Raw genomic sequence first — 26,663 nt, 5'->3', positions numbered from 1 at the left:
ACTCCAAAAGGGGTGACCACCTCCTCCAGTGGGGCCATGTACACGTTAAATAATGTGGGGCTCAGTGACGAGCCCTGAGGCACTCCACACCGGAGGGGGATAGCAGAGGAGCGGCTGTCGTTCTCCCAGACTTGGAAGGAACATTGGCAGAGAAATGATGAAAGCCATTTCAGAGCCTCGCCCTTCACTCCGATGTTTCCCAGGCGTTGTGTTAGAGCCTGGTGGCTGACAGTGTCGAAAGCCGCGCTGAGATCCAGGAGGATCACTGCCACTGATCCTCCTGTGTCTAGAATGTCTCTGGCCTTCTCTACTGCCGCCAGGAGGGCGGTGTCCGTGCCTTGACCTGGACGGACGCCTGTTTGGGAACTCTTGAGCAGATAGTTAGATTCTAAGAAAAATGACAGTTTTTTGTTCACTAGTTTCTCAGTGACCTTGCCAATCCATGGGAGGAGAGAAATGGGCCTATAGTTTGCTAGGTCCTCGGGGCCTAAGGAGGGTTTTTTGAGTAGTCCTTTTACGACCGCCGCTTTCCAGCTAGGAGGGACTTCACCTTGGGATAAGGAGGTGTTGATGAGAGCGGTAAGCGGGGGCACTATGGTGTGGGTGACTTTTTTGAGAAACCGTATGGGGACAGGGTCACTGGGAGAGCCACTCTTGATTGAGGCAAATGTGGCAGCTACCTCCTCCGTGGTAACTGGGCCGAAGGAGACAAGGTGCGGAGCAGGTGGTTTCGGGGAGGAATTCATCTGAAGAGGAGAGTTACCTTTATCACCTTCAATGAAATCAACTTCGGTGGAGGGTAGAGAGGCGAGAATTTTTTTGATTTTTTCATCAAAGAAGGTTGCTAGTTTGTTACATTTGTCCTCCGCTGCCTTGAAGTCCAGGTATTTCACTGGAGGGTCGGGGACATGGAGGAGTTCTTTCAGGATGAGGAAGGTTTCCCTAGCAGAGCATGAGGAACTTTTTATTTTTTCCTCATAGAATGCACTTTTGTAATTCCGGAGTGCTAGTTTGTATGCTCTTAAGGATGTCCGGAATGCGTCTTTTTTGTTAGCGGACTTGTCCTTCCTCCAAATGCGTTCCGACCTTTTGCATTCCTTCCGTAGAGCATTCAGTTCAGGGGTGTACCATGGGGCAGGATTGATCCTCTTGGCATGTTTGAGGGTGCTGGTTCGGGGTATGAGGCTGTCTAAAGATTGGATAAGCCAGTCATTGAATTCTATATCCGCCGTTTTAGGATTCAGGGAGGGAAGGGGGGTGGATTCCCTTAGCTTAGCTGCCCAGTCTTCCGGTACAAGCTTGTGCCAGCGTCTAACGAGGGACCTAGCTTTAGGTGGTTGAATTAGAGTAATTTTGAGATGCCAATCCATGGGGATCAAGGAGTGGTCTGTCCATGGAAAAGGAAGGGGCGCCCGGGTTTTAAAATTTCGAATATTCGTAAAAATGGGGTCCAAAAGCTGGCCTTTTTCGTGGGTGGCTTGTGAGTTCATGAGATGCAGGTCAACCGAAGAGAGGTCCGTTAGTAAGTCAGCTGCGGAGTTATCGGTGGGATCAAGGAAATGGAGATTAAAATCCCCTAGAAGAAGGAAATTAGAGGCTGTGGTTGCTTTCAGGGTGACATAGTCCATGAGTGTGCTGGGGAACTCACCGAGTGGGCCAGGTGGCCGGTAGACTAGGAGTCCGGAGAGAGAGATTGCAGGCGAAATCTGCAGAGTGAAGTGGCAGCTTTCACAATCTTTGATGCTGCCATTGTCAATCCTGCAGGTGAGATGGTCCTTGTATAGGATGGCTAACCCGCCTCCTCTGCCGAGAGGTCTGTTCAGGAGGCGTATTTGGTAGCCAGGGGGAACGGCATTGACGATGTCACAGTCGTTGTTCGGCGTCAGCCATGTTTCTGTAAGAAACAGTATATCCAGCGTAGAGTTTTGAACGAGGATATTTATCTCATGAGCGTGCTTGACAAGAGACCTGCAATTAAGAAGGCCAAGTTGGAGGACTTGTGTGTGTGCCTCAGCACCCGGCGGGTTGCAGAGGATGCAGCCCGTAAATGGGTTGTCTCCAGTGAAGGTGTATTTACAATTGGGATGTTTATTCAAGTTCAGTGCTCGAAGCATGTCTTGGGTGTATGTTATACGACTTTGAGAATCGGGCATAGTGCTTGGGCCCAGACGGGCTTGCCTTAGGCGCGCCTTTGGCGCGCAGACGGCGCGCCCGCTGCGCCCGTCCGCTGCGCGTCCGTTGAAAACACATGGTAATATGGGAGGACTGGAGGGAGTGGCCTCAGAAGTGAGGGCGTGTCCTGCACCGGGATTCCCTCTCCCGCGTCAGCGCTGACCTCGGCTGCGCGGGGGGGTCAAGTCCGAGTAAGTGCCTAAGTTTTTAGCAGCGTTTTAGTGCAAGCAGCAAGTAAAAACACAGTATACAACAATTAAAATCAGTTATCCCAACAGTTAGAATCTCCCGGCTGTGCCTCAGGAGTTACCAGGTATCAGAGCGTGGCTCGTATTCAGCGCGTTAAGTACTGGTAGGGGGCGTGGCTTAAATCGAGGGGGCGTGGCTTCACGGCGGGCGGGAACTGTGCCTGCACCAGGATTCCCTCTCCCGCGTCAGCGCTGACCTCGGCTGCGCGGGGGGGTCAAGTCCGAGTAAGTGCCTAAGTTTTTAGCAGCGTTTTAGTGCAAGCAGCAAGTAAAAACACAGTATACAACAATTAAAATCAGTTATCCCAACAGTTAGAATCTCCCGGCTGTGCCTCAGGAGTTACCAGGTATCAGAGCGCGGCTCGTATTCAGCGCGTTAAGTACTGGTAGGGGGCGTGGCTTAAATCGAGGGGGCGTGGCTTCACGGCGGGCAGGAACTGTGCCTGCACCAGGATTCCCTCTCCCGCGTCAGCGCTGACCTCGGCTGCGTGGGGGGGGTCAAGTCCGAGTAAGTGCCTAAGTTTTTAGCAGCGTTTTAGTGCAAGCATGAGACCACCATGAGCCAGACCACCCAAAGGATCATGAGACCACCATGAGCCGGACCACCCATAGGATCATGAGACCACCATGAGCCGGACCACCCGTAGGAACATGAGACCACCATGAGCCAGAACTGATTACCCCCCCACCCGTAGGATCATGAGACCACCATGAGCCAGACCACCCATAGGATCATGAGACCACCATGAGCCAGGCCACCCGTAGGATCATGAGACCACCATGAGTCAGACCACCCGTAGGATCATGAGACCACCATGAGCCAGACCAGATTACCCCACCCGTAGGATCATGAGACCACCATGAGCCAGACCACCCGTAGGATCATGAGACCACCATGAGCCATACCACCCATAGGATCATGAGACCACCCTGAGCCAGACCACCCGTAGGATCATGAGACCACCATGACCCGGACCACCCGTAGGAGCATGAGACCACCATGAGCCAGACCACCCATAGGATCATGAGACCACCATGAGCCAGACCACCCGTAGGAGCATGAGACCACCATGAGCCAGACCACACGTAGGATCATGAGACCACCCTGAGCCAGACCACCCGTAGGATCATGAGACCACCCTGAGCCAGACCACCCCATGGATCATGAGACCACCATGAGCCAGACCACCCGTAGGATCATGAGACCACCATGAGCCAGACCACCCGTAGGAGCATGAGACCACCATGAGCCAGACCACCCATAGGATCATGAGACCACCATGAGCCAGACCAGATGACCCCTCCCGTAGGATCCTGAGACCACCATGAGCCAGACCACCCGTAGGATCATGAGACCACCATGAGCCAGAGGACACTTAGGATCATGAGACCACCATGAGCTAGACCACCCGTAGGATCCAGAGACCACAATGAGCCAGATCACCCGTAGGATCATGAGACCACCATGAGCCAGACCACCCGTAGGATCATGAGACCACCATGAGCCAGACCACCCGTAGGATCATGAGACCACCATAAGCCAGACCACCCGTAGGAGCATGAGACCACCATGAGCCAGACCACCCGTAGGATCATGAGACCACCATAAGCCAGACCACCCGTAGGATCATGAGACCACCATGAGCCAGACCACCCGCAGGATCATGAGACCACCATGAGCCAGACCACCCGTAGGATCATGAGACTTCTATGAGCCAGACCACCCGCAGGATCATGAGACCACCCTGAGCCAGACCACCCGTAGGATCATGAGACCACCATGAGCCAGACCACCCGTAGGATCATGAGACCACCATGAGCCAGACCACCCGTAGGATCATGAGACCACCATGAGCCAGACCACTCGTAGGATCCTGAGACCACCATGAGCCAGACCACCCATAGGATCATGAGACCACCATCAGCCAGACCAGATTAACCCCCACCCATAGGATCATGAGACCACCATGAGCCAGACCACCCGTAGGATCATGAGACCACCATGAGCCAGACCACCCATAGGATCATGAGATCACCATGAGCCAGACCACCCGTAGGATCATGAGACCACCATGAGCCAGACCACCCGTAGGATCATGAGACCACCATGAGCAGACCACCCATAGGATCATGAGACCACCATGAGCCAGACCACCCGTAGGATCATGAGACCACCATGAGCCAGACCACCCGTAGGATCATGAGACCAACATGAGCCAGACCACCCTTAGGATCATGAGACCACCATGAGCCAGACCACCCGTAGGATCATGGACCACCATGAGCCAGACCACCCGTAGGATCATAAGACCACCATGAACAGACCACCTGTATGATCATGAGACCACCATGAGCCAGACCACCCGTAGGATCATGAGACCACCATGAGCCAGACCACTCGTAGGATCCTGAGACCACCATGAGCCAGGCCACCCGTAGGATCATGAGACCACCATGAGCCAGACCACCCGTAGGATCATGAGACCACCATCAGCCAGACCAGATTAACCCCCACCCGTAGGATCATGAGACCACCATGAGCCAGACCACCCGTAGGATCATGAGACCACAATGAGCAGACCACCTATAGGATCATGAGACCACCATGAGCCAGACCACCCGTAGGATCCTGAGACCACCATGAGCCAGACCACCCGTAGGATCATGAGACCACCATGAGCAGACCACCCGTAGGATCATGAGACCACCATCAGCCAGACCAGATTAACCCCCTACCGTAGGACCATGAGACCACAATGAGCCAGACCAGATTACCCCTCCCACCCGTAGGATCATGAGACCACCATGAGCCAGGCCACCCGTAGGATCATGAGACCACCATGAGCCAGACCACCCGTAGGCTCATGAGACCACCATGAGCCAGACCACCCGTAAGACCATGAGACCACCATGAGCCAGACCAGATTACTCCCCCACCCGTAGGATCATGAGTCCACCATGAGCCAGGCCACCCGTAGGATCATGAGACCACCATGAGCCAGACCACCCGTAGGCTCATGAGACCACCATGAGCCAGACCACCCATAGGATCATGAGATCACCATGAGCCAGACCAGATTACCCCCTCCAGAAGGATCATGAGACCTCAATAGCGTTTGAGCAAGAAACAACCGCTGAGACGTAGACATTCGCTGTATCAGAGGTCCACAGTGATGGGTCGAGGAGATGCGGTCATGGAGTGACTTGCGCGTATTCTCTTCCTTTAGCAAGACGCACCCACGGACCCTTCACCTGCCAATCCTGCAAGTTCTCCTGCTCCCGGACCTGTACCGCACCCGCAAAGCCGAGCACCAGCAGCAACCACCTGAAGTGCATCCTCCTCAACACCTGCTCCGTCCACAGACACGCCGTGGAACTCTGGAATGTGCTCGACACTACATCTCCAGATGTCGCCTTCCTCACGGAAACATGGATGAACGCCTCCTCAGCGCCCGACTTCGCGACCGCCATCCCGGACGGATACAAGATCACCCGGAGGGACCACTTCAACCAGACAGGAAGAGGCATCGCCATCGTCCACAAGAACACCATCTGCATCACGACCAACTTCGACGACACCCTCACAGCCGCCGAACATCTTCACTTCCAAATACACACCGACCCCAGGACCACACTCAGAGGCACCCTCATCTACAGACCCCCAGGACCCCGCACACAATTCAGCAAAGACATCGCAGACTTCATCAGCCCGCACGCCCTCTCCTCCGCTGACTACATCCTTCTAGGGGACCTCAACTTCCACCTGGAGAACAACAACGACAACAACACCACCACCCTGCTGGACAACCTCGCCAACCTCGGACTCAAGCAACTAGTAAACACCCCCACCCACTACGCCGGACACACGCTTGACCCAGTCTTCTCCTCCAGCAAGTACATCTCCTTCAGCCACTCCACCGGACACCACTGGACAGACCCCAGCTGCGTCCACTTCAGCTTCAGAAGGACCACGACTCAACACCACCCGCAACAAGTTCCCCGCAGGAGCTGGTACAAGACCACCACTGACCAGCTCATCACATTACTGAGCCAGAACCCTCCCGCCAGCTCAACAGACCCCAACCAAGCAGCCAACAACCTCACACAATGGATCACCAACTGCGCTGACGACCTTGCACCGCTGAAAAATCATCCCAGCAGGCCCGGCAGCAAGAAAGCCTCCTGGTTCAACGACGACCTCAAGAACTCCAAGAAGAACTGCCGTACCCTCGAGAAAGCCTGGTGAAAAAACCCGACAACAGACAACATGACCGCCCTCAAGCACGCCTCCCACAAACACCACCAGCTGATCCACACCACCAAGAAGACAGCATTCAAGGAACGACTTGACAACAACGCACACAATAGCAAGGAACTCTTCAGCATTGTCAAAGAGCTCTCCAACCCCAGCACCGGAAACAACGACATCACTCCCTCACAAGACCTCTGCGACTCCCTCGCCTCGTTCTTCCACAGCAAGATCGCAGACATACACAACAGCTTCGGCAAACAGACCACGCACCCAACCACGGAACCAATGCCCCCCACCACCACCCTCAGCACCTGGACCCCGGTCAGCACCGAAGACACCACCCGCACGATGAACACCATTCACTCCGGATCACCAACCGACCCATGCCCCCACCACGTCTTCAACAAGGCCGACTCCGTCATCGCACCCCAACTCCGGGACATCATCAACTGCTCCTTCAACACCGCCACCTTCCCGGAAAGCTGGAAGCATGCCGAACTCAGCGCCCTCCTGAAGAAACCTTCAGTAGACCCCACCGACCTCAAGAACTACCGCCCCATCTCGCTCCTCCCGTTCTCCGCCAAAGTCATCGAGAAGACAGTCAACAGTCAGCTTGCCGCCTTCCTCGAGACGAAGGGATCCCTCGACCACTCACAGTCCGGCTTCCGAGCCAATCACAGCACCGAGACCGCCCTCATCGCAGCCACTGATGACATCCGAACCCTGCTCGACAACGGGGAAACAGCGGCCCTTATCCTCCTGAGAATTTGTTCACAAAAATTTACGTTATTTAAACCAAAATTAGGGGGATAAATTAATGATCCCAGTGTGAATTCAATCTTTCTACGGACACAATAACTCACAGCACAACATAAAACAAATCAAACTACGTTAAACACGATAACAGACAAGGTGTATAGACAAAAGTTTTTATCAAAAAAATATAATTGAATCAATATATACAGTAAAACATAGGTCTGAAGGTATACAAATGATATAAGGATATACCACACAACAGAACCTAAGAACACCTATCCAATACAGTACAATAAATGATACAAAAGGAAGAGGTGGAGGTCGACGTTTCGGTCTCTTTAGACAATACTTTTTGAGACCATCTTCAGGACTGGAGTCAATAAAAACTGTATAATGACCAAACGTAACCTTGATTTAGGTCAGGAATAGTGGAGTTAATTCAAGAGGACGAACATCAAATCTGTAAAGGATCTCAGAGTCTTAGATAGACTAACGAAGCTAGGCCAAGTAGAATATCCTGCATCTATATATTTCTTAATCCAACGAATTGTAGGCTTGGCTGCACACGTTTTAAAGTGTACTTAGCTTCCTGTCGGACAAATCCGATCTAGCAAAGCTGGAAGGCAACAAGCTGCCAATAAACGCAGGTCTCAGTTTTTAGGCAGGCATTAGAAAGATTTATTTCCAGAGCGAGTACTCACTCCAAGCTTGTTAACGATTCGAAAAACGTGATTAAATCAACGCGTAGCCGCACCAAGGTCCTCTATGAGTCACAGGGTTGTAACCTTATCCTCCTGGACCTCTCCGCAGCGTTCGATACTGTCTGCCACCTGTGGTTCTGAAAATTCTGGACTCGTGTAATAATTCTGGACTCGAGAATAAAACTTCGTCGTAACATGACGAATTTGGTATCAAAAGACCGAGAATGACGAGTACATTATGTACAAACATTTTCGTCGTATTTGAGTGACGATTTCACCTTGAAATCGTCATATTCGTCTTGAACCCTTGGCTTCCATTTTGTGTACGGCAGCCATTTTGTGAGTTGCCCTCACATAGGCACTGAATCAAGTTGATTCAGAACAAATTACAGCAAAGGTGCACCACCTTTGCTGTAATTTGTTCTGAATCAAAATTCCCTAGGGAATAGGCACGGTGATGATGGGTGCCATTCAGTGTGCACACAACCCCCTTGATTAAACTTAAGGGTTAAGATACCTCACGGGGGAAAGTTAGTCAGGTGCTTACTCTAGGCAGGGTCCATCATTTATTCAGCTTTTTTCACTGAATCAAGTTGAATTCGATTCCAAAGGACACGTACAGCTTAATTGACTTTCCTGTGACCTGGGCAAGTTGGAACCATTGCCCCAGGCCGAACCTGTTTGGTCAGTTCCTCTCCCAGTGGCCGAACGAGATAGCATCAAGGCACAACTGGCCATCAACCCTTTTCATCGCACACACACCCTGCCGAATCTTGCTCACACCTGTCCTTGCTCTTTTCTCTCTCACTTGCTTTATGATGGGGAGGTGCCCGTTTTTATTGGGGGTCCACCGATATCTGATGGAAATGTTGGGCCTTGCCAGGTAATTTGTTATGGGATGGACACACTGAAATGTGGGCTTGTCATCATGACTCTGCTTTTTCTTTGTAATGGGAACACATGAATGGTATACTAAAATTCAAAGAATGTTTGCCTAAAGCACAATATATTTCGTATAAAAAGAGAAGCCTGACTTTGTAAATTTGAGCAGTCTCCTGAGAATATACATCCTGTGTTGTTGTACTTCTAGGACCTGTTACTTGGTTGCAGCCAATAAATTCGATCTTTGACTTCACCTAGAAGACTCTGAGTTTCTGTGGTCTGAATCAGGAAAGTACTCGAGGTCTTTGGGTGTACCCTGACACCGCTGAGTTACCGGTTCGATACCGGTTCTGAAAAACCCAGTACCTCAGTTGGCGCCCAACGTGGGGCGATTCCAGCGGTACCGGTCCAGCCAGAGGTTCGTGAGGAGCTTCGTGCAAAAATTCTGGAGGAAGGCCGCCACTTCATCGACCCCTGCATGTCGACGTGGTCCGAAAGTCTTTGCTGCGAGGTTGCCCGCTTCCCGACGGCTACAAAGGACTGCTGCCCTGGCTATCGCCCTGATTTGGACCCTTGAAGTTTGGTAGAGCGAAACGATAAGACGAGTCTTCTGGAGACGTCATCGATATCTCAGTTAAGTATAAGTGGAGCGTCTCCCAGTCCTTAGTTGGTCTTAGTTTGGGTATCCCCTTGGGATCACTTTGTTTGGAACCTGCAAGTGCCAAAGCCGTAGGACTCGTGTATTCACGAGAAATATCGTAATCGATAATCCTTTGAAGTTTGAAGCTAGACTAGAGAGCGAAGATGCCTGGTCTTAGCAGACTTGGAAATTTGTTTTGTCTTGGTTGTAGTAATAGGGATTCCCGATTGGAGGACTCGTGTCCGGTTCCTCCGATTGGAACTCCAACTTATGAATTATATGTGAAACATGGCGTAGGCCCCATCACATATAATGAAGTGTGGATCAAATACACCAGAAAAGATGGGGTTTTAAAATGGCCCCAATATGGTAGCTTTGATACGGAAATTTTAGATAATCTCGAAGTTAAACTTTTCAAGAAGAAAGCCCGGCCGGCAATGTTTGACTCTTTCCGCCTATGGCGTAAGGAAGCCAAACAGAAGGAAATTAAATTAGAGAAGTAAAATAAGAGAGAAAGGGGTATTTCGATAATGCAAGCTGCTATGCAGTATAAAGACAATGAAGAAGAACAGATGAGTGAGCAGTTGCACAGGCAACGTAAAATGGTAATAGATAAATGTTATCCAGTTTTGCCGCCTCTTCAGCAAGATGCAGCAAAAGAGCTTGAAAAAGATCCGTTAATTGCGCACTTGTTAAGTTCGCCACCCCCCTATGCGCAAAATGCTACGGCACCTCCGCAACCTTTAGTTGCGCAACCTGTGGTTGTTATGCCTCCTGTTCCTCCACAGCACCCACCAGGTATTCTTCAGCTGGCTCCTGCTCCTCAGGTGCAGCCTCCTCAAGGGCCACCAACTTTTACATCTGCTCTGCCTTTACTTCCTACAACTTTGAGTACTATATCGACTACCACAACTGGTACTTCTCCTGACACTGCCTCTGCATCTGCCTCCTCTCATCCTGCTTTTCCGCTTGTCTTTTCCTCGACTTCTCCCTCCGTTCGTCAGAGAATGACTAGTACTGTTACTAGTCTTCTATATCCTTTCTTTGGAGCGGCAAGTCCGGCTCCTGTCTCTGAGCATAAGCAGTTGCGTAGTCAACTGCCTGATTCTAGGGAGAAGGAAACGCTGAATTATTTGGCACATAAATGGGTTGCTGACACGGAAAGATATGATTTAGAATGTGTTATGGATGTCTTCACCCAGTGGGAAGCATCAAAGCAGGGATACGTTTTTGAGAAAATGTGTGTTTTTCTATGCGAAGATTTAGAGGAAAATGGTTTAGACTCTAATCCTCCTGAGTTGAGCCATGTACGGTTCGAGTTTTCAAAAGGCGCAATTGTGGGTTCAGATGTTAGGAAAGCAGTTGGGACATTGTTGTCGCTTAGGACTGAAGGTGTTTCTAGGTCGGTGTTTGAGTCTGATTCTTCTGGTAAGAAGAAGGGAAGACAATACCCCATGAGAGAAGTTCCTCCGGTATGGAAGGAAGCAATTCAGGCTGATGCCGCTCTTCATATTGATGCTGTACCAGCCCACTTTCAGCGTGTCTGGGTACATGTTCCTTGGAAGCGAGCTGAAGTTTTGGCCCTTAAACAGACATTGCCTGATCCCCGTAAAAATCCCGCAGGGTATTATAAAGAGTTGTCACAGACTGCTGGGTCATGTATCATGAATTTAGCGGATATAGATATGTTGTTTGGGAACGTTGTTCCACAGCCTTTATGGGGAAAGATTCGTCATGCAGATCATGATCAGGAGTTAGGTGACTCATGGGCTAATATTACTGCTGTAGATGCCCGACAAGTTGGTGGTGCTAAACCTGAGCCTTTAGTAGCAGAACTCCCTGGTAGGATTATTAATTACATGAAAACTATAATGCCTGCCATGAGAGTAAACTGGGATAAATTGTCTGCATGTAAGCAGAAGAAAGATGAAACGGTGTCTGACTTCTTCACCAGGTTTGAAGAAACATTTGTCGACCACAGTGGTCAAGATATGAGCACAGAAGGTGGTCAGAGATTGTTCGTCGATAAATTCGTGCACAATCTGCTTCCAGAGTTGTGTAAAAAGTTGAAAGATTCAGAGAGTTCTTGGGCAGTTTCCTCTTCAGCACAGATATTGGCTACTGCACAATATTACAAAAATAGGGACAAGGACGAGAAGGATAGAGCAGAAAAGAAAACTAAAGAGTTGAAAACGAAGGTTCTGTTACAGCAAGCATATCCGCCATGTGGTGGTGGTGGCCAGAATAATGGTGGTCAGAATAACTATCAGAATAATTATCAGCAGCCTCAACAGTTTCAGAGGAACTCGCAAAGAGTCGAGTATACTCAGCCATGTGTCCCTGTAGGTCCCAACCAGTAGTATGGCAAGGAAGAGGGTCATTTTAAGTATAGTTGTCCTATTCTGTTACAGCGCACGAATGGGGTGTCAAACAACAGAGGTAGAGGTGTTCAGCAAGCGCCTAGAGGTAGAGGACGTGGAAATTTCCCCCAGAACACACAGTCCCTTCCACCTCAAAATTCGATGAATAGGTTTGATCAGCAGAATAACACGTCTGGTAGGACAGCTCAGTACTATGCTGATGATTACTATGCAGAAGATGAGCATATGGAAGGTAATGATTGCTAGGACAGCCATAGACAAAGAGAGGGAGTTGTTTCAGTTCCAGTAGATCAGAGTGGACCATACGTTGAGGTGATTACATCAGGTGTGTCAGAACCTTTTCTGTTGGATACTGGTGCTACAAAGAGTTCTATTATGCACTCCAAACTCCCTGGCGCACCTTTGTCTGGCGAAACAAATGTTTCCGTAGGTTTTTCTGGCGCCCCGGTTCGAAATCCGATTTCTGACCCTTTGTCTCTTTCTGTTGGTCCATGTGAATTCGAAGCACCCCTTATTCTGACAACAGGTTGTGGTGAAAACTTGTTAGGATTAGATCTGTTAAAAAGATTGTATGCGACTTTGTACTGTTCTCCTTCAGGAGTACAACTTACTCTAGGTAAGAAAGTGGTTTCCCCAATGTATTTGTCAAGGGATAAACTTCCAACAGAATTGTCGTTTCTTCCTGATATTCTTTGGGCTACTGGTCCTAATGATGTGGGTCTTTTAGAAATACCACCATATGTTGTAACATTGAAAGCCAATGTTAAAATGCCATGAATTCCCCAATACAAAATCTCTAGTGAAGGTGAAAAAGCTTTACTAGCGATCATTTATGATTTGATCGAAAAAGATGTGATTGAAGAAACAAGAGGCAACGTTTGCAATAGTCCTGTTCTGCCTGTTTTAAAACGAACTGATCCCTCTCAGCCACCTGTGTACAGATTTGTGATTGATCTTAGAGAGGTGAATAAATAGTTGTGCCACAATTTCCAGTTGTCCCCTACATTACTGCCCTATTAACTATGATTCCAGCTTCTGCAACCTGGTTTTAGGTGATTGACTTGAAGAATGCTTTCTTCAGCATCCCGATTGCTTTTGGCTTCAGTTTAGGAGGACGCAGCTTCCGCTTTAAACGCGCTCCCCAGGGCTACTGTGAAAGTCCATCAATATATAGTCAAGCTTTAAAGACACAGCTTGATACGATTGTTTTACCTGAAGGAGCCACTCTTGTACAGTACGTTGATGATTTGCTTGTTGCTGCAGATACTGAGGAAATATGTAAGAAAGCCACGTTGTCATTGTTGCGTCACCTGTGTGATTTACATCACAAGGTGTCACTTTCCAAATTGCAATATTGTCGACAAGAAGTGACCTACTTAGGTCATCTTTTATCGAAGGAGGGAAGGAAACTGACCCCAGAAAGAATTCAGGCAATAGCGAAATTGAGTGTGCCAAGAACACAGAGAGAAGTGCGTGCTTTCTTGGGTATTACATCGTACTGTAGACAGTGGATACCAAATTTTTCATTATTGGCCAAACCCTTGGTGGCATTAACGTGTAAAGATACACTCAATCCCGTTCCTTAGTCTGAAGAGTGTCAGAAAAGTTTTTCTGAATTGTGCACAGCATTATGTTCGGCTCCTGTGTTAGGTACCCCTGACTACAGTAAGCCCTTTACATTGTATGTCCACGAGAAAGAAGGTTGTGCATTGTCAGTGTTGGCACAGTTGTTTGGGGACAGGCAGCGTCCATGCGCGTATTTTTCATCGACTTTGGATCCGGTCGCTAAAGCATTGCTGAGTTGTTTAAGAGCAACAGCGGCAGCAGCTGTTTCTATTCGACAGTCTGCTGGTCTAGTAATGAATAACACGCTAGTTGTTATGGCCCCACATGCAGTAGACACGTTGTTGAACAGGACCAAGACACAGCACTTAACTAGTGCTCGATTGTCAGGTTACGAGTTGACATTGTTAGCGAGTCATGTGCATATAAAAAGATGCAACACACTCAACCCAGCTACGTTGTTGCCAGTTGTAGAGGAATTAGATGCTTCAGAACAGCATGATTGTTTTCTTAGAACAGAAGAAGAAACGAAAGGGAGAGTAGATCTCCTAGACACTCCTCTTGCTGAATGTGATGGTACATTATGGGTGGATGGTTCATGCTTCAAGCTTCCGAATGGTGATACAACTGCAGCATATGCTGTCACGACTTTGTATACAATTGTTGAAGCTGCACATATTCCACATAATTCAGCTGAAGCAGCAGAATAGATTGCACTTACGAGAGCATGTGTGTTGTCGAAAGGAATGAAAGTGACCATCTACACCGACAGTCAGTATGCATTTGGAGTGGCTCACAGTTTTGGATGATTGTGGAAAGAACGTGGGTTCCTGACTTTGCATGGAGCTAAGATTCAGCATGGTCAGTTGGTGAATGAGCTTCTTGAATCACTGACTTTGCCTCTGCAAGTGGCGATTGTGAAATGTAGTGCTCACAAGAAAGTGACTGATGATGTTGGTCGTGGAAATGCATTTGCTGACGAAATCGCAAAAGAAACTGCAAGGAATGTGATGAGCCGAATGTATGTTGCAGGCCCTGCAAGATGGGTTGGTGATGTTGGAATGTGTGAAGACACGATAGAGAGTGTGAAGTCTATTCAAGCTGAGGCTACAGAGAAAGAGTTGAGCATGTGGAGAGAAAGTACGGGTAGAATGGACGCAAATGGTTGTTGGGTTGAATTGTCAGAGCATCAGAGATGGTTGCTACCCGATGCGTACATGCTTGCAGTGCTTACAATGGCTCATGGAATGGCTCATATCAGCGTGAAAGGGATTTGCAAGTTGTTGGCTCCAGTATGGCAAAATGCAGGAATTCCTAAGTGTGCAGAGAATGTGGTCAAGAATTGCATGGTATGTCTGAAACACAATCCTGGTAGGGGAACCCCAACTCCAGCTGGTCATTGTGCGCCTCCTACGTATCCGTTTGAGGTTTCGCAGCTAGATTTCATCCACATGGAGAGGTGCAACAACTTAAAATACGTACTTGTTGTTGTTTGTGCCTTCTCAAGATGGGTAGAAGCATATCCCCTAAAGGACAATACTGCCTTGTCCACAGCGAAAGCCCTTGTGAAAGAATTCTTCCCCAGATTTGGAATGCCTAGAATGGTCTGGAGTGACAATGGGAGTGAATTTGTGGGTCGAGTGATGAAGAAAGTATGCAAAGGGCTAGGCATTCATCAGAAGTTTTACGCTGCAAATCACCCCCAATCAGCTGGACTAGTAGAATGCTACAATGGCACGCTTAAGTTAAAACTGGCCAAAATTCAAGCGAGCACAGGTCTTAAATGGCCTGACGCTCTCCCTTTAGCACTCCTATCAACCAGAATGACTGTGCATTCGCGAGTGGGACTTAGTCCATATGAAATAGTTTTTGGCCGCCCGGCCAACATATGGGGAGTGCCAAGGCCCACAAAGTTCAGTGACATCGAACACCCTGTTTTGCTTGATTATTTGTACGAATTGACGGCTAAATTGCGTGTTTTACATCAACAGGTCCATGACACTCTGCCTCCGGTCTCTGAAACTCCGGGTCACCCCATCGACCCTGGATCCTGGGTTATCGTGAAGAACTTCCAGCTAACCAAGAATGACCAGCCCAGGTGGACCGGACCGCACCTCGTCCTTCTTTCCACAAGATCAGCTGTTCGAGTGGAGGGGAAGAAAAACTGAATCCACGGGATCCACTGCAAAAGGATCCCTTTACCTCTGCCGTACGACCAGTGGGTCCAGAAGGGTGTCGCTGACTCAGAGACTGAAACCGTGCCACGTTTTCTGCCTTTCAGTGATGCACGTGTAAAAGGAACACTGACTGAACAAGAGAGTGATAACATTTTGCAACCAGCTGTATCACCATCAGTTCGATTGGACACTACAGAGCCTGAACTCCTGTTTCAGGATCAGACAGTACCTGGAAAGAAGCGCTATAATTTGAGGCCGAGACCTATGGACAAATACAATTCCTTTTTTTCCCCTGCTATTTTTGAAAGTGCAGCTCTCCCATCTGAGAAACTTGCTTATTTTTGTTTTTCGAACCGCCATCCGGGTTCCGCTGCTAGGGCCGCGATTGCCCAAAGTCTTTGGGGTGCAGCTGACGACGTTAGGTCGACAGTTCTGGTTGGTCTAAGGGAGTTGCCCTAGACTGACAGAAGCATTCCTTAGCAGAAACAACCTCCCATCGTGGATAGCACTTTAGAGAGGATGGAGTTTTTCGAGATGGAGAGACCTGCCAAAACAATGAACTTTAAAGTCAGGATATGTAAGATAATGACAAAGAAAAGTTTTTTGATATTGTGCATTTTCATGTTATTCAGTGTGATGATATTTTTATTAGGATATGTTTTATTCTCTTTTCGAGCAACATTTGGACCCACTACATCGCCTATACCTCCTCCTTCCACTGTTTCCTCGCATTCTTTTCAACCCCTTCCTGAACATGAATCCGCTAGGAGATTAGAGTTTATTAATAACTCCTTTGTTCAGCTCTTGCACCAACACCAACTTGTAATGAACACGACTAACTGTTAGGTGTGTGGTCTTATGCCTCACACAACGGATAAAGGTATCCCTTATCTGGTCCTGCCATTCAGCCACAATGGTTCTGTGTGGGCATACAGAACAATGTTCATATATGCACGTGAAGTCCACCCCCTACGTTCTGTAAAAGACAATACTAAGAATAGTGCTCTGGTTAAGGGTATAGTCGACATGATTAAGGAAGATATTTCTTATGAAACTACCCCCGAAGATGAGACACTTGCATATATAGGATGGAACGTAACCGGATATGGAGCTACTCTGAGTGAGAAACAGCAAGCTAAGAGATCGTCCCCGATTTGGATTGTACCCCATCAGGGTCACCTATGTCTGCAAGGTACTGGCAAGAATCCCAGAGCTCAGTTAGGGAAGAGTGTCTGTACTGAAACGTATGTTTTTGGGTCTCAGACTTCCCCTGCGTTCTTAGCAGCTAAGGGTACATATTTCATCTGCCATGATAGAGCCTATACATGGTTGCCCCCTGACGTTTCGGGCTCATGTTTTGTTTCGTTCCTGTTGCCCCCCACCTACACAGCAGCGGCAGATTACCACAAGACAAGGATAGTTAGAGGTGTCTTGAGTAAAGAAGACACTGCAGGACAAGAATTTGGGGACTTTGTAAAGGGTTTTCTGCCGTTCTGGGGACCCATGGTTAACAACAGGAACATAAGGCAATTGACAAGGGTGGTTGAGTCCACCGTAATTGAAACTGCTGGTGCCCTTAGTAACTTGACTGCTGAGCTCCAGTCGGATCGTCTTATGACCCTTCAGAACAGGGTCGCTTTAGATGTCATACTTGCAGACCGAGGTGGGGTATGTAAATTGATCCAATCGAGTTGCTGTGTTTTCATTCCAGATAATGCTCCAACAGTGTACCAGGCCATCTCCAAACTGCATAAGATTTCCGAATCTATTCATGTGGATAAAGGAGATTGGTCATTAATGGGGTGGTTCTGGGAACTGATATCCGGCTGGGGATGGAAAATTCTGATGGTCATTGGGATGGTCTTAGCCATTCTTTTCCTGTCTGTCTGTGCGTGCAGTGTGCTCCTGCAATATGTGGCCTCTGTGCTACATCATCTGTAAGGAAACCTGTATCAAGAGACGAGCTAAGTACTAGGATGATGTTACAGCAACATCTCAATGACTTTAGGAATATAGACCTGGACTCAGATTAGCATGAGGATAGGTTAATTGCCTATGTAAGGGCAAAAGGAGGGTTTGTAGTTCTGAAAATTCTGGACTCGTGAATAAAACTTCGTCGTAGCATGACGATTTTTATATCAAAGTCCGAGAATGGCTAGTACACTATGTACAAGCATTCTCGTCATATTCCAGTAACGATTTCACCTCGAAATCGTTCTTTTCGTCCTGAACCCTTGGCTTTCATTTTGTGTACGGCAGCCATTTTGTGGGTTGCCCTCACATAGGCTTATAATACAGCTAAATTCAATTCCAAAGGACACGTACACCTTAATTGACTTTTCTCTGACCTGGGCAAGCTGAAACCATTGCCCCAGGCCGAACCTGTTTGGTCAGTTCCTCTCCCAGTGGCCGAACGAGATAGCATCAAGGCACAACATGCCATAAACCCTTTTCATCGCACACACACTCTGCCGAATCTTGCTCACACCTGTCCCTGCTCTTTTCTCTCTCACTTGCTTTATGATAGGGAGGTGCCCGTTTTTATTGGGGGTCCACCAATATCTGATGAGAATGTTGGGCCTTGCCGGGTAATTTGTTGTGGGCTGGACAAACTGAAATGTGGGCTTGTCATCATGACTCTGCTTTTCCTTTGTAGTGGAAACATGTGAACAGTATACTAAAATTTGAAAAATGTTTGCCTAAAGCACAATATTTCGTATAAAAAGAGAAGCCTGACTTTGTACATTTGAGCAGTCTCCTGAGAATATACACACCGTGTTGTTGTACTTCTAGGACCTGTTACTTGGTTGCAGCCAATAAATTCGATCTTTGACTTCACCTAGAAGACTCTGAGTTTCTGTGGTCTGAATCAGGAAAGTACCCGAGGTCTTTGGGTGTACCCTGACACCACTGGGTTACCGGTTCGGTACCGGTTCTGAAAAACCCAGTACCTCAAAACCGGTCCTCGGAAGCTTGTTTCCGGTCCAGGGAAGGCATGGCTTGGCAGTTTGGGCTGGACTGTTCCCATGAGGCACAGGGTCAGACTGATTTGCATATAGCCATGTCTGAACTGGGGTGGCAGAGTGGGCTAAAGAATGGTGATGGATTAAACCCAGATCTTTTGACTGGGTGTGAGTGTTTGATTGGTTCAGATGCTTCGTCCATTACCACCCCCTTTTGTACCGCTTTGGCCGCCATAAGTGTGGCAGGGTATGCTCAGACGTGAGTCCCTTGCTCACTTTGCTACTGGATTCAAGCAAGCCGGGCTGAAGAAGGCTGCAATGCCAGAAACCGGTCCTGGGAAGCTTGTTTCCGGTCCAGGGAAGGCATGGCTTGGCAGTTCGGGCTGGACTGTTCCCATGAGGCACAGGGTCGGACTGATTTGCATATAGCCATGTCTGAACTGGGGTGGCAGAGTGGGCTAAAGAATGGTGATGGATTAAACCCAGATCTTTTGACTGGGTGTGAGTGTTTGATTGGTTCAGACGCTCCGTCCATCACCACCCCCTTTTGTACCGCTTTGGCCACCATAAGTGTGGCAGGGTATGCTCAGACGTGAGTCCCTCGCTCACTTTGCCACTGAATTCAAGCAAGCCGGGCTGAAGAAGGCTGCAATGCCAGAAACCGGTCCTCGGAAGCTTGTTTCCGTCCAGGGAAGGCATGGCTTGGCAGTTCGGGCTAGACTGTTCCCATGAGGCACAGGGTCAGACTGATTTGCATATAGCCATGTCTGAACTGGGGTGGCAGAGTGGGCTAAAGAATGGTGATGGATTAAACCCAGATCTTTTGACTGGGTGTGAGTGTTTGATTGGTTCAGATGCTCCGTCCATCACCACCCCCTTTTGTACCGCTTTGGCCGCCATAAGAGTGGCAGGGTATGCTCAGACGTAAGTCCCTTGCTCACTTTGCCACTGGATTCAAGCAAGCCGGGCTGAAGAAGGCTGCAATGCCAGAAACCGGTCCTCTGAAGCTTGTTTCCGGTCCAGAGAAGGCATGGCTTGGCAGTTCGGGCTGGACTGTTCCCACAAGGCACAGGGTCAGACTGATTTGCATATAGCCATGTCTGAACTGGGGTGGCAGAGTAGGCTAAAGAATGGTGATGGATTAAACCCAGATCTTTTGACTGGGTGTGAGTGTTTGATTGGTTCAGATGCTCCGTCCATCACCACCCCCTTTTGTACCGCTTTGGCCGCCATAAGAGTGGCAGGGTATGCTCAGACGTGAGTCCCTTGCTCACTTTGCCACTGGATTCAAGCAAGCCGGGCTGAAGAAGGCTGCAATTCCAGAAACCGGTCCTCGGAAGTTTGTTTCCGGTCCAGGGAAGGCATAGCTTGGCAGTTCGGGCTGGACTGTTCCCATGAGGCACAGGGTCAGACTGATTTGCATATAGCCATGTCTGAACTGGGGTGGCAGAGTGGGCTAAAGAATGGTGATGGATTAAACCCAGATCTTTTGACTGGGTGTGAGTGTTTGATTGGTTCAGATGCTCCGTCCATCACCACCCCCTTTTGTACCGCTTTGGCCGCAATAAGAGTGGCAGGGTATGCTCAGACGTGAGTCCCTTGCTCACTTTGCCACTGGATTCAAGCAAGCCGGGCTGAAGAAGGCTGCAATGCCAGAAACCGGTCCTCGGAAGCTTGTTTCCGGTCCAGGGAAGGCATGGCTTGGCAGTTTGGGCTGGACTGTTCCCATGAGGCACAGGGTCAGACTGATTTGCATATAGCAATATCTGAACTGGGGTGGCAGAGTGGGCTAAAGAATGGTGATGGATTAAACCCAGATCTTTTGACTGGGTGTGAGTGTTTGATTGGTTCAGATGCTCCGTCTATCACCACCCCCTTTTGTACCGCTTTGGCCGCCATAAGTGTGGCAGAGTATGCTCAGACGTGAGTCCCTTGCTCACTTTGCCACTGGATTCAAGCAAGCCGGGCTGAAGAAGGCTGCAATGCCAGAAACCGGTCCTCGGAAGCTTGTTTCCGGTCCAGGGAAGGCATGGCTTGGCAGTTCGGGCTGGACTGTTCCCATGAGGCACAGGGTCAGACTGATTTGCATATAGCCATGTCTGAACTGGGGTGGCAGAGTGGGCTAAAGAATGGTGATGGATTAAACCCAGATCTTTTGACTGGGTGTGGTTGTTTGATTGGTTCAGATGCTCCGTCCATCACCACCCCCTTTTGTACCGCTTTGGCCGCCATAAGTGTGGCAGGGTATGCTCAGACGTGAGTCCCTTGCTCACTTTGCCACTGGATTCAAGCAAGCCGGGCTGAAGAAGGCTGCAATGCCAGAAACCGGTCCTCAGAAGCTTGTTTCCAGTCCAGGGAAGGCATGGCTTGGCAGTTCGGGCTGACTGTTCCCATGAGGCACAGGGTCAGACTGATTTGCATATAGGCATGTCTGAACTGGGGTGGCAGAGTGGGCTAAAGAATGGTGATGGATTAAACCCAGATCTTTTGACTGGGTGTACGTGTTTGATTGGTTCAGATGCTCCGTCCATCACCCCCCCTTTTGTACCGCTTAGGCTGCCATAAGTGTGGCAGGGTATGCTCAGACATGAGTCCCTTGCTCACTTTGCCACTGGATTCAAGCAAGCCGGGCTGAAGAAGGCTGCAATGCCAGAAACCGGTCCTCGGAAGCTTGTTTCCGGTCCAGGGAAGGCATGACTTGGCAGTTCGGGCTAGACTGTTCCCATGAGGCACAGGGTCAGACTGATTTGCATATAGCCATGTCTCAACTGGGGTGGCAGAGCGGGCTAAAGAATGGTGATGGATTAAACCCAGATCTTTTGACTGGGTGTGAGTGTTTGATTGGTTCAGATGCTCCGTCCATCACCACCCCCTTTTGTACCGCTTTGGCCGCCATAAGAGTGGCAGGGTATGCTCAGACGTGAGTCCCTTGCTCACTTTGCCACTGGATTCAAGCAAGCCGGGCTGAAGAAGGCTGCAATGCCAGAAACCGGTCCTCGGAAGCTTGTTTCCAGTCCAGGGAAGGCATGGCTTAGCAGTTCGGGCTGGACTGTTCCCATGAGGCACAGGGTCAGACTGATTTGCATATAGCCATGTCTGAACTGGGGTGGCAGAGTGGGCTAAAGAATGGTGATGGATTAAACCCAGATCTTTTGACTGGGTGTGGTTGTTTGATTGGTTCAGATGCTCCGTCCATCACCACCCCCTTTTGTACCGCTTTGGCCGCCATAAGTGTGGCAGGGTATGCTCAGACGTGAGTCCCTTGCTCACTTTGCCACTGGATTCAAGCAAGCCGGGCTGAAGAAGGCTGCAATGCCAGAAACCGGTCCTCGGAAGCTTGTTTCCAGTCCAGGGAAGGCATGGCTTGGCAGTTCGGGCTGGACTGTTCACATGAGGCACAGGGTCAGACTGATTTGCATATAGGCATGTCTGAACTAGGGTGGCAGAGTGGGCTAAAGAACAGTGATGGATTAAACCCAGATCTTTTGACTGGGTGTGAGTGTTTGATTGGTTCAGATGCTCCGTCCATCACCACCCCCTTTTGTACCGCTTTGGCTGCCATAAGTGTGGCAGGATATGCTCAGACGTGAGTCCCTTGCTCACTTTGCCACTGGATTCAAGCAAGCCGGGCTGAAGAAGGCTGCAATGCCAGAAACCGGTCTTTGGAAGCTTGTTTCCGGTCCAGGGAAGGCATGGCTTGGCAGTTTGGGCTGGACTGTTCCCATGAGGCACAGGGTCAGACTGATTTGCATATAGCCATGTCTGAACTGGGGTGGCAGAGTGGGCTAAAGAATGGTGATGGATTAAACCCAGATCTTTTGACTGGGTGTGAGTGTTTGATTGGTTCAGATGCTCCGTCCATCACCACCCCCTTTTGTACCGCTTTGGCCACCATAAGTGTGGCAGGGTATGCTCAGACGTGAGTCCCTTGCTCACTTTGCTACTGGATTCAAGCAAGCCGGGCTGAAGAAGGCTGCAATGCCAGAAACCGGTCCCTGGAAGCTTGTTTCCCGTCCAGGGAAGGCATGGCTTGGCAGTTCAGGCTGGACTGTTCCCATGAGGCACAGGGTCAGACTGATTTGCATATAGCCATGTCTGAACTGGGGTGGCAGAGTGGGCTAAAGAATGGTGATGGATTACACCCAGATTTTTTGACTGGGTGTGAGTGTTTGATTGGTTCAGACGCTCCGTCCATCACCACCCCCTTTTGTACCGCTTTAGCCACCATAAGTGTGGCAGGGTATGCTCAGACGTGAGTCCCTCGCTCACTTTGGCACTGAATTCAAGCAAGCCGGGCTGAAGAAGGCTGCAATGCCAGAAACCGGTCCTCGGAAGCTTGTTTCCAGTCCAGGGAAGGCATGGCTTGGCAGTTCGGGCTGGACTGTTCCCATGAGGCACAGGGTCAGACTGATTTGCATATAGCCATGTCTGAACTGGGGTGGCAGAGTGGGCTAAAGAATGGTGATGGATTAAACCCAGATCTTTTGACTGGGTGTGAGTGTTTGATTGGTTCAGATTCTCCGTCCATCACCACCCCCTTTTGTACCGCTTTGGCCGCCATAAGTGTGGCAGGGTATGCTCAGACGTGAGTCCCTTGCTCACTTTGCTACTGAATTCAAGCAAGCCGGGCTGAAGAAGGCTGCAATGCCAGAAACCGGTCCTGGGAAGCTTGTTTCCGGTCCAGGGAAAGCATGGCTTGGCAGTTCGGGCTGGACTGTTCCCATGAGGCACAGGGTCAGACTGATTTGCATATAGCCATGTCTGAACTGGGGTGGCAGAGCGGGCTAAAGAATGGTGATGGATTAAACCCAGATCTTTTGACTGGGTGTGAGTGTTTGATTGGTTCAGATGCTCCGTCCATCACCACCCCCTTTTGTACCGCTTTGGCCGCCATAAGTGTGGCAGGGTATGCTCAGACGTGAGTCCCTTGCTCACTTTGCCATTGGACTCAAGCAAGCCGGGCTGAAGAAGGCTGCAATGCCAGAAACCGGTCCTCGGAAGCTTGTTTCCGGTCAAGGAAGGCATGGCTTGGCGGTTCGGGCTGGACTGTTCCCATGAGGCACAGGGTCAGACTGATTTGCATATAGCCATGTCTGAACTGGGGTGGCAGAGTGGACTAAAGAATGGTGATGGATTAAACCCAGATCTTTTGACTGGGTGTGAGTGTTTGATTGGTTCAGACGCTCCGTCCATCATCACCCCCTTTTGTACCGCTTTGGCCGCCATAAGTGTGGCAGGGTATGCTCAGACGTGAGTCCCTCGTTCACTTTGCCACTGAATTCAAGCAAGCCGGGCTGAAGAAGGCTGCAATGCCAGAAACCGGTCCTCGGAAGCTTGTTTCCGGTCCAGGGAAGGCATGGCTTGGCCGTTCGGGCTGGACTGTTCCCATGAGGCACAGGGTCAGACTGATTTGCATATAGCCATGTCTGAACTGGGGTGGCAGAGTGGACTAAAGAATGGTGATGGATTAAACCCAGATCTTTTGACTGGGTGTGAGTGTTTGATTGGTTCAGATGCTCCGTCCATCACCACCCCCTTTTGTACCTCAATGGTTAGAGCTGCAGACTCTGACGCAGAGGTCTGGCCCGGGACCAGGGTTTAATTCCCGCCTTGGCGGGTCTTGGGCTCAATTTCCTCGGACCTGATAATTCTCGCCTCGGTGCCTATTCTAATCATGGGTCCCACTCTGCAACTCTGGGCAATAGCTTGCTTAATCTCCACAACGGCCCCAACAACGCTTGGATGCCTGGCTTCACCTTGGGGGTGCCCAGGAGTGGGCTCTTCACAGGGAAAAGCCAGGAAGGGTGCCACTGCGGTATGCGTACACGCACCTGAGATACCCCTTCGGGGGTCGATTCGGGCGCTATACAAATACTACAACATTTACATTTACATTCCATAATGTGCTGTATATTATGGACTCATCCCGATGAAACGCGAGGCGCCATTTTAATGACCAGCAAGTATCTACACACAGATAATCAAGTCTTGTGAACGCTGATAACGTACCCGGGCCATTTACAAGAGACATTTGCGTCTATAGATTGCTCAACCGCCGGCCGGCTCCACATAAAGAATCAGGTGCCCGGAATATTCTTTCCATTATCGCACGCCTTTGAGCAACAATAGATGGCAGCACCCCATAAATATTATTCATTCCTGTGTACTTAGCAAGTGATAACGAGCCTATCATAACGTCTCTAGAAATCTGTTATGATTAGATCTTCTCGTCAGTAACCTTCTGGTCCGGACATCTATAGCCGATACCTGCAGCACGATTGTCCACTGAGCAGTCATATGAAAATCATAAAGAATCAGCAAACTATGATACCACTGATGCAATCGATCTTATGTGTTTTTCTTTGACTTCTCACTCCTAACCTACGAGTGATTGAAATAATTAAAAGCTATATTTCAGGCACCAAGGATATACCAGTAGCACTTAACCAGTTTCACCATCTTAATCCATTACGCCAATTTCTGTAGATACAGATATTGAATAATGATGGTAATGTCCTGAGGAAGACACAGCTATCGTGTCGAAACGCGTAGACGTAAAACCATCTTCAATGTCAACGGGATTATTCTATGCATAATACATGTATCAATAAGATATTTACCTAAAGGAATATATATTTTTTACTGTTTTTTAAATCAATTATCATGTCAATGAATTGTTTCATGACGTTATTTTATCAAATGTATTAAAATGTAATTTCTATATTGTTGTTCAGTCCTTTATCATTCCTTTTGAATACAGTTTCACTTTCTGATTTTGCCAGTTCTTGTTTGTTGCCTGGGTGTGATATATTTTCAAAAAAAATATTATGGGAGAAAGACCATACTTTACATACATATCCCTATTAGGCGTCCCCTCTGGGGGAGCTGGTTGCGATTCTTCGAGTCTCAGACTGGTACCGTTACAAAAGCAGCCCATCCTATGAAGTGTGCTAAAAACAGGCATGCAAAAAATAGTGCAAAATGTGCAATATTATAATTAAAGTGGCACTTCAAGGTACTTCTAGTACGGCGTGCAGTTCAAATCAAAATCAAAGTTGGAGAAAAATCTCCTCATTACCTGCCTATATGAGTTGCAACTCATATATCAAAATACAAAAACATTCAAATCTGACTAGTCTTTCAAACCAATTGCCACAGCAAGCGTTCCTATAACTGCCTTGCCACTCCCAGGCTTCCAAAACCCACAGCAAGTACCGAAATACGGTTCTTACCAATCACAGGGCGTTCAGATTCCAACTGCCAAGTTCTAAATTCGACCAAACGGTCACTGCACGGCAAACCAACAGAAGAGATCTCAGTCGAGGACCAGCACCACCTAGATGGTCAGATCAGAAAGAAAGGAAAAATGCATTGGATGCCAAGACTCGGGTCTCCTCTGGCATGCGATCGCGTCCGCAGCGAGATTCCAGTCCTTCGCCACGACCACTCCTTCGGGCATCCGAGTCGCCGATGAGCCCCACGTGTCGGGCGCCAATTTGTCGTAGCAGGCCTCAGCGAGGCCTGCCAGTACAAGGGTTCGCCCTTCTCTGCACAAAGTTCTCAGACCATAGGAAGAAGTTGGCACGGAAACTGGAAATAGAAAAGATAGTATTTATTATACCTCATGAGGTGGTACTACAATCCAAACAACACCCTCCAGTATTGTATGAAGTAGTACCATGAACAAAGGGTGCATTGCCCCTTTATACCCACACAGGGGCTTAAAAGAGGGCAGTACAAATAGTACGAGCAAACTTTATGTACATATAAGGACATTTTGAAGGCACCACTTTATGTACATATAAGGACATTTCGAAGGCACCACCCTGGCAACAGCCTACACCCCCGCTCCCATGACTACTACCCGTATCAACTGCCTGTGCACCTAGACAACATCAACAACAACGACACCATCAAGATCATGAACA

Source organism: Lissotriton helveticus, chromosome 1_2 (assembly GCF_964261635.1).
Source record: "Lissotriton helveticus chromosome 1_2, aLisHel1.1, whole genome shotgun sequence".
NCBI lineage: Eukaryota > Metazoa > Chordata > Amphibia > Caudata > Salamandridae > Lissotriton > Lissotriton helveticus.
Note: the sequence above shows the minus strand (reverse complement) of the source record.